This window comes from Acomys minous (genome assembly GCF_964271855.1).
Source record: "Acomys minous genome assembly, chromosome: 2".
Taxonomy (NCBI): Eukaryota; Metazoa; Chordata; class Mammalia; order Rodentia; family Muridae; genus Acomys; species Acomys minous.
In genome coordinates, this window is record NC_140484.1 from 144,851,280 (window position 1) to 144,858,162 (window position 6,883).

General features: G+C 47.3%; 1 long non-coding RNA gene across 1 annotated transcript; it reads left to right on the plus strand.

The window, feature by feature from the left end:
- The first annotated feature begins 327 nt into the window (after window positions 1–327).
- On the plus strand, window positions 328–6,429 carry LOC311581843. Its single transcript, XR_014773894.1, has 3 exons — window positions 328–460; window positions 3,353–3,431; window positions 6,247–6,429. It is a non-coding gene; the product is annotated as an uncharacterized lncRNA (long non-coding RNA).
- Window positions 6,430–6,883: the final 454 nt, after the last annotated feature.

A 6,883-nucleotide genomic window follows, 5' to 3' on the forward strand; every position in this document is an offset into this window, starting at 1 on the left:
TTAGGGAGACATTCACAGGCAGACACATGGCAACCCTGAAGGCCAAGCCAAATGTCCATGTCCCTGCTCTTTCCTCTTTCCCTATCACATGCATGTGCACTGGATTGTGACCTCACACTTTCAGCCCCTCCAAGGAGCCAATTGCCTATTTCATCACATGTTACCAATGTCTGACACACACTCAGTAGTCAGGCTATACTGCTGAATCCCTGGGTGGCCTCTGTGGTTTCGCTTGTGAGGTTATGTCTTTTCCAGAGTGACTCAGAAGCTACATCTGACTCACCATTAAGACTCAAGAGCTGCCCACAGGGTGGGCCAGAGCAGACAGAAATATACTATAACTCCGCCTAAAATAGGCACGGGAATTCAGAATACCAGAATCCCACTGACCCCCAGGCTGGAGGGCAGGAAATAAGGCCCAAACAACCAGAAGGGAAGCCAGTTGGTGCTTGGCTCTGAGGTCAGTATCCAGCTGTGTCTGGGGAGGCCATCGTAAGTCACCCCCCATTCTCAGCAATGGTTACTCATGGTACAAGCCTAGGGAAAACACTCCTGAGCCTTGCTTAAAGCTGACTGATAACTGGTATTGAATGGCTTGTGGAAGGAAAGAAGCTACTGGAACAGCATGAGGCATAGTGGGCAAAGATTCGCAGAGAGAGAGGAGACCCTATGAGCAAGAGAGGCAACGAGAGGGAAGAGAGGAGGCCGCGGAGCCCATCACAGGCTGAGTGATGAGGAGCTGCAGTGGCCCTGCTCTTGCTTTTCACGGTTGAGATGGTCTTGCAGGGAGGAACCCTCCAGAGATGCTGGTGTCAGTTAGGAGGGGTTCAAGTCACGCCCTGTGAAATGACCAGTTTATCTGGCTAACTTACAGAATGCAGGCGAAGGGGTACTTACAAAAGCATGAGGACTGGAGAGATGGCTCAGAGGTTAAGAACACTGCCTGCTCCTCCAAAGGTCCTGAGTTCAATTCCCAGCAACCACATGGTGGCTCACAACCATCTATAGTGAGATCTGGTGCCCTCTTCTGGTGTGCAGGTGTATGTGCAGGCAAAACACTGTATACATAATAAATAAATAAATCTTTAAAAAAGAAAGAAAGAAAAAAAGAAAGAAAGAATGACCCCAGTGCAAGCACACCACTGAAAAGCCTCACCCCAGCATGGGGAGTGACTTCTCCACAGCTGCACAGATGGATTCGCTCCTTCAGGCTCACCTTCCACAGCCTTTATCCTCTATTGCCTCTGGAGACACCAGGCCATATGCAATTTGGGAAGAGTTACAGACAAATGGTGTAAGTGGCTAGAATTTTAAGGTGAGGGTCCAATGGCTCTCCTCACCTCCTCCTCCTATGATGGAGCATCAGCCGTCAACAGGCCTTAACTCAGGGGTCTCTTGCAAGCACATACAGTTGTTCTGGTGAAGAGAATGATGCAGGGGAACAGTATGGGAGCCGGGAACCCAGTGGGGAAGCCATTACAGTAACTCAGGACCAGCACTCGGTGAAGGAGTGACTGGGTCAGCATAAAAGCAACTGGGTGAGACAGGGACAGTAGCATCAGACGGGCTAAACCACAGATAGTTTATGAAGGCAAAAGAGTGAGCCTCCATGCCCCAGGGCTGTCCCAAAGAGACAGCGCCAGAATATTGTACATCGTAAAACCTATAACAGTGAGGTTTGTTAGAGGTTGATCATGAGAGAGGGGGGGGGGGAGGGAGGGACAGGGACGGAGTGAGGAAGGGAGGGAATGTGAGAGAGAAAGAGATAAAAATTTCTCATGAGGACCCCAGAATCCTTTTGGCAAAAAAAGGGTTAGTGGTTAAGGTTCTGCATGGAGTTTAACACATAAAGAACATAGAGGTGGAGCTAGAAGATGTCTCAACAGTGCAAAGCACTGGCTGCTCTTCCAGAGAACTCAGGGGGTTGATTCCCAGCACCATATGGTGGGTCCCAGCTGCCTGTAACTCAGGTTCCAGAGGATCGGTGCTCTCATTTTCACCTTCATAGGCACCAAGCACATGTGTGATGCACAGTCAACGTGCAGGCGGAACATCCATGCACATAAACGTAAATATAAATATCAACAAAATGCCCCAATTAAAGAGAACAACGGACATTACTGTGGAGATGGTTACTAGGCCCATGGCTGGCATGGTGGACATGGCCGTCTGCGTGGCGGGCTGTGTTTGAGGAATGGCCTAAGGAGATGGCTCAGTTTGTAAGGGGTCTGCTCCACAGCTGTTGTATCTCTGGTACCTTACCAAAAGCTGAGTACAGCACGAACACCGTGAGCCCAGTGCTGAGAAGGTAGGGAGACTCTTGGGCTCCTAAGCTAGTCAGCACAGCTAAACCAGTGAGCTTTGGGTTCAGTGAGAGATCATATCTCAAAACAGAAGGTGGAGAGATTGAGGAAGACATCTGTTGCCAACCTCTGGCCTCCATGTGCAAATGCATACATGTGTACATGCACTTGCACACACACACACTGCCTTAGCTACTTCTCTATTACTGTGATAAGACACTACAGGCAACAAAACATATGAAAGGAAGAGTTTATTTTGGGCTTACATTAGGGTTAGAATTAGGGTTAGGGTTAGGGAGATACGAGCACTTCACCATTATGGCAGACAGCATGGCAACAAGCAGGCTTGCAGGCTTGATGCTGGAACAACGTCTGAGAGCTCAGATCTTCACCCACAGACAAGAAGCAGAGACTTGAAATGGCTGAATCTTTTGAGACCGCAAAGCCTTCCGCCAGAGACATACTTCCTCCAGCAAAGCCACGCCTTCAAGTCCTCCCCAGATACCCACCAACTGAAGACCGAGTATTTAAATGCCCAGCGCTATTAGGGGACGTCTCACTCAAGCCACCATACATACAAATGCACATAAAGTGAAGAAAGAGAAAAAGGAAGGGACCTTTTGCAAGGAGAATGGGCTGAGTAGATCTCACAGGCTGATGGGGCCTCTTCCCTGGCCCACTGAAGACCCACCTTGGACTGGACAAAGTCTGATCTTGTGACCAGGGCAGGATTTACATCAGGATGCTGAGCCTGTGGTTTCAAGCTCTGTAGGCAGTGAGAATGCATCCAAGAAGCAGGCAGAATGGAAGCATGGCACCTATTAGTGTTAAGGGCATTTCTGTCAGGACAGCTGGCCTCCAAGTTTGTCCCTTCACTGGTGCTAAAAGGCTAATGCAGACCATGAAACAAACCTTACTCCCCATCCTGTCGAGCACTTTGGAGTGGGAGCGCTGTCAGGGGAGATGCTTGGCAGAATGCAGGCTTAGGCTTGGCATGATATAATTTGCACCACCTCTGCAAACTTTCCCTAACTCTTTCCTAAAAATAGTGCTTCGATTAGAAAGTGACACAACTTCTGTTGGGGAAGGTGTGAACAGCCGTGAAATGCTTCGTATGGAAAGGAGCAGGTGAGACCTCAGTAGATCATCAAATGCCAAATGATACACTATAATGTATGGTAATTGGTTATTATTAAAATAGTCTATTGCTTATCACACAGTAGCTAAATGGCCTTTCAGTTGCTCTATAATTACCCAGTGATGGGTGATCTGTTTTCTTCTTTGAGAGCTAGGTACCAAGGGTATCGGAGTAGCACCTGTCACAACACAGGAAGAGAGCATGGGGAAGGGAGGGGGGCTCTCTGCCAAGGTGGGGCCTCACTAGACTCTTTCAAAATCCTCAGACAGGGTGGAACGCTGTGTGAGGTCCCCGGGGGAACAGAAAGCAGAGATGTAGGTTCGATCTCTGCAAGCCTTCTCCTGCATCTTGCACGTTGCCTGCCCATGAAGCTATCTCTTTAGATATTTCCTAAAGGGTTCCACTGCCCGTGGAAGGACATATTTGTGTGAGGCAAGGCTGGATGGAGGAGGGATGAAGGGCCTTATTTCGACTCTCACTGTAAGCCAGGGAGGAAGCTTAGGACTCTCGGGAGGTGCTGAGGCTGCCTCTGAGGGTAAGAAGTGAAATCTGTGATTTCTGGGGACATAGATGGGAGTTCAGAAGGAGATCAAGGAGGAAGGGATGTATGGAAGAGGAAGGCAGGCCGGACTGCATGGGGAAGGGGGAGAAGGAGGGCCAAAGTCTCTCAGGAACTGTAAGATGCATAGCGTAGTCTCAGATTGAGAAAGACTCAGAAAGGGATGGGCATGCCTCACAGCCCCATGCTACGGCCATGCCCCAAGCTTAGTTGGCAGTTCTGAACTGCTAACTCCACCTGGCTAGGACTGAGCTTGATAATATGAAAGAATTTTTGCGGAGTCTGGGGATTTCAGGGTCCCTTCCCTTCCCTTCTCCTTAAATGGCTCCTACAGGTTGTATCACAAGCAGAGAGCTTGATCAAAGGAGAGGTGCGCTGGCTAATCTCATGTCAACCTGAATAAAGCTAGAGCTACTTGAAAGGAGGGAACTTCAATTCAGAAAATGCCTCCATAAGACCAAGCTGGAAGACATTTTCTTAGTTAGTGATGTTGAAGGGTGCAGCCCATTGTGGATGGGGCTACCCCTGGGCTGGTGGTCCTGGGTTCTATAAGAAAGCTGGCTGAGCAAACCAGGGGAAGCAAACCAGGAAAGCAGGCCAGTAAGCAGCACTCCTCTATGGTGTCTGCACCAGCTTTTATCCCTAGGATCCTTCCCTGTTTAAGTTCCTGTCCTGAGTCCCTTTAATGATAAATAATGCTGTGGAGGTGTAAGCTGAATAAACTCCTCACTCCCCAACTTGGTTTTTGCTCATGGTGTTTTGTCACAGCATTAGGAACCCTAAGACAGAAGAGTTTTGCAGAAAGGACAAAATGTTTTCAAGACTAGATAAGATCAGGAAGCAAAGGTGGTCCCTGGCTGCTCCATATTCTCCTGTGTGGGTAACAGGGCTACACAGGAGTAGAACCTAACTTGACTAATACGATCTGTATAAGCCTAGGGTTGGGGAAGAACTCAGGAGAAGCCTGTGTCAACCCCCTTCTATGGTATCCCTTTATGTAGAATCAAGGCTGGTTTTCCTCTGAACTAGCAAACTCCAAAGTCTCACACCTTCTAGGTGCCTAATGAGTTATTTCTTGATTGGCCCAATGAATGAAAAGAAAGATACGGGTGTACACAGCATCACAAAGCATCCGTTTCCATTTCCGTGCTGTTGAGTTAAAAATCTGAATTGTGTCACCGTCTTTGAAGTGTCTCTCTGGGAAGTATCGGGAAGGACTGAGCCGTGTTTCCACAGAACTGAACCATGCATGCCTATTACTCTGTTGTACATGGCATGGTGTCTCCATCTTCTGCTTCAGGCTTTTCTCCATGACAACCCCAGTGGTTACAAAATGCCTGGCGCAGAGTAGGTGTTCAGAAAATATTTGCTTAATGGCTGGGCTTCCTACTCTCCTCTTTGTATGTGGCCATTATTCTAAAGTGTGAGGATATAGGTAGAGGGTTTGGGGTAGTGAGGGGGGGAGGATTGCACACTTTGATTCCACATTCCACTGAATGCTCAATTTATTATTAGTAGAAACCACAATTGCCTTGTGTGTTGTCTTTTTTTGTTGTTGTTGTTGTGCCCCAATAATGACAACAACTCAAGGGAGGAAGAATCTTGATCTATACAGAAAACATGTGGGGGATGAGAAAAAAGACTTGTGAGGGAGCAGGTGATGTTTATCCCCTTAGAAGTTGAATCACCATGTGGGGGAGATTGGTTGTTAACCATCTGAAAAACATCCTTGAACAAATTCTGAGAGGAGGTATAAATGTGAGCCAAAAACAGGAGGCGGGCCTTTGGAGACTTGGGATAGTTTTGGCTGTTCATCGCTCTGCTTTGAGTCGCTCCTAGAGAAAACCACTCAAGGGAAGGCTTCGGGGCTCTGGGCTCTGCCTGAGGCTCCAGGTTCTGGTTGCTCCATGTTCAAGCAGAAAAAAATCCTGCTGATTATGCCAGCAGGATCGTTCCTCAGAACTGATATCCTTCCGGTTCCATTATTGTATTCTTTAATCCTCTTTTCCTGTTGTTTAGATTAGTTGGGTTATAAGTGAGGTACTCTCGGTTTATAAGTTCATAATAAAATTGCTAAGAAAATTGAGCCTACAGAATCTGTTTGTGCTCACAGTTTTAGGGTACACAGTCCATCATGGAAGGGGGCATGATAGCATGAACATGAGGCTGCTTGCTCACACTGTTGCAGGTAAGGAGGCAAAGAAAGAATGACACACTCAGCCAACCTTTTCTTTTCTCCCTTTCAGTCAAGGACCCCAGTCCATTGGATGTTGCTGCCCACATTCAAGATGAAACATCTCTTCAGTTAACCCTCTGAAAAAATATACACACAGGCACACCCGAAGGCATGCCTCAGTAGCCTAGGCTTTTCTCAGGCTAATAAAGTTGACCAAGGAAATTAACCATCACACTCTGCATCTTCAGTGATGGGAAAGGTAAATTCAGATGGCTTCTCTTCATCACTTTGTGGTGGTTTGAATGATAATGTCCCCAAGTATTTGAGCACTTGGTCGCCAGTTGGTGGTGCTGTCTGAGGAAATGGTATGGCCATGCTGGGGGAAGGATGTCACAGGGGACAGGCTTCCAGAGGCCATAGCCTGTCCCTCTTCTGGTTTACTCTCTCTGTTTTGTTGCTGTGGTTAAAGATGTGGTCTTTCCCAGCTCCCTACACCTGCCACCACATTGTTACTTGTGAACATGCCTCCCTGTCATGAGCTAATTATCATCAGGAGACCTTCCCCTGCCCCCCCCCCCCGCAAAAAAAAAGTTGCTGCAATTAAATATGCCTAAAATATAAAATAAAATAATTAAATTTAAAAAAAAAGAAAAAGAAAAAATTTTAATTTGTGGTTTTCTGAGACAGAAAATTGTTTCAAATTGTAA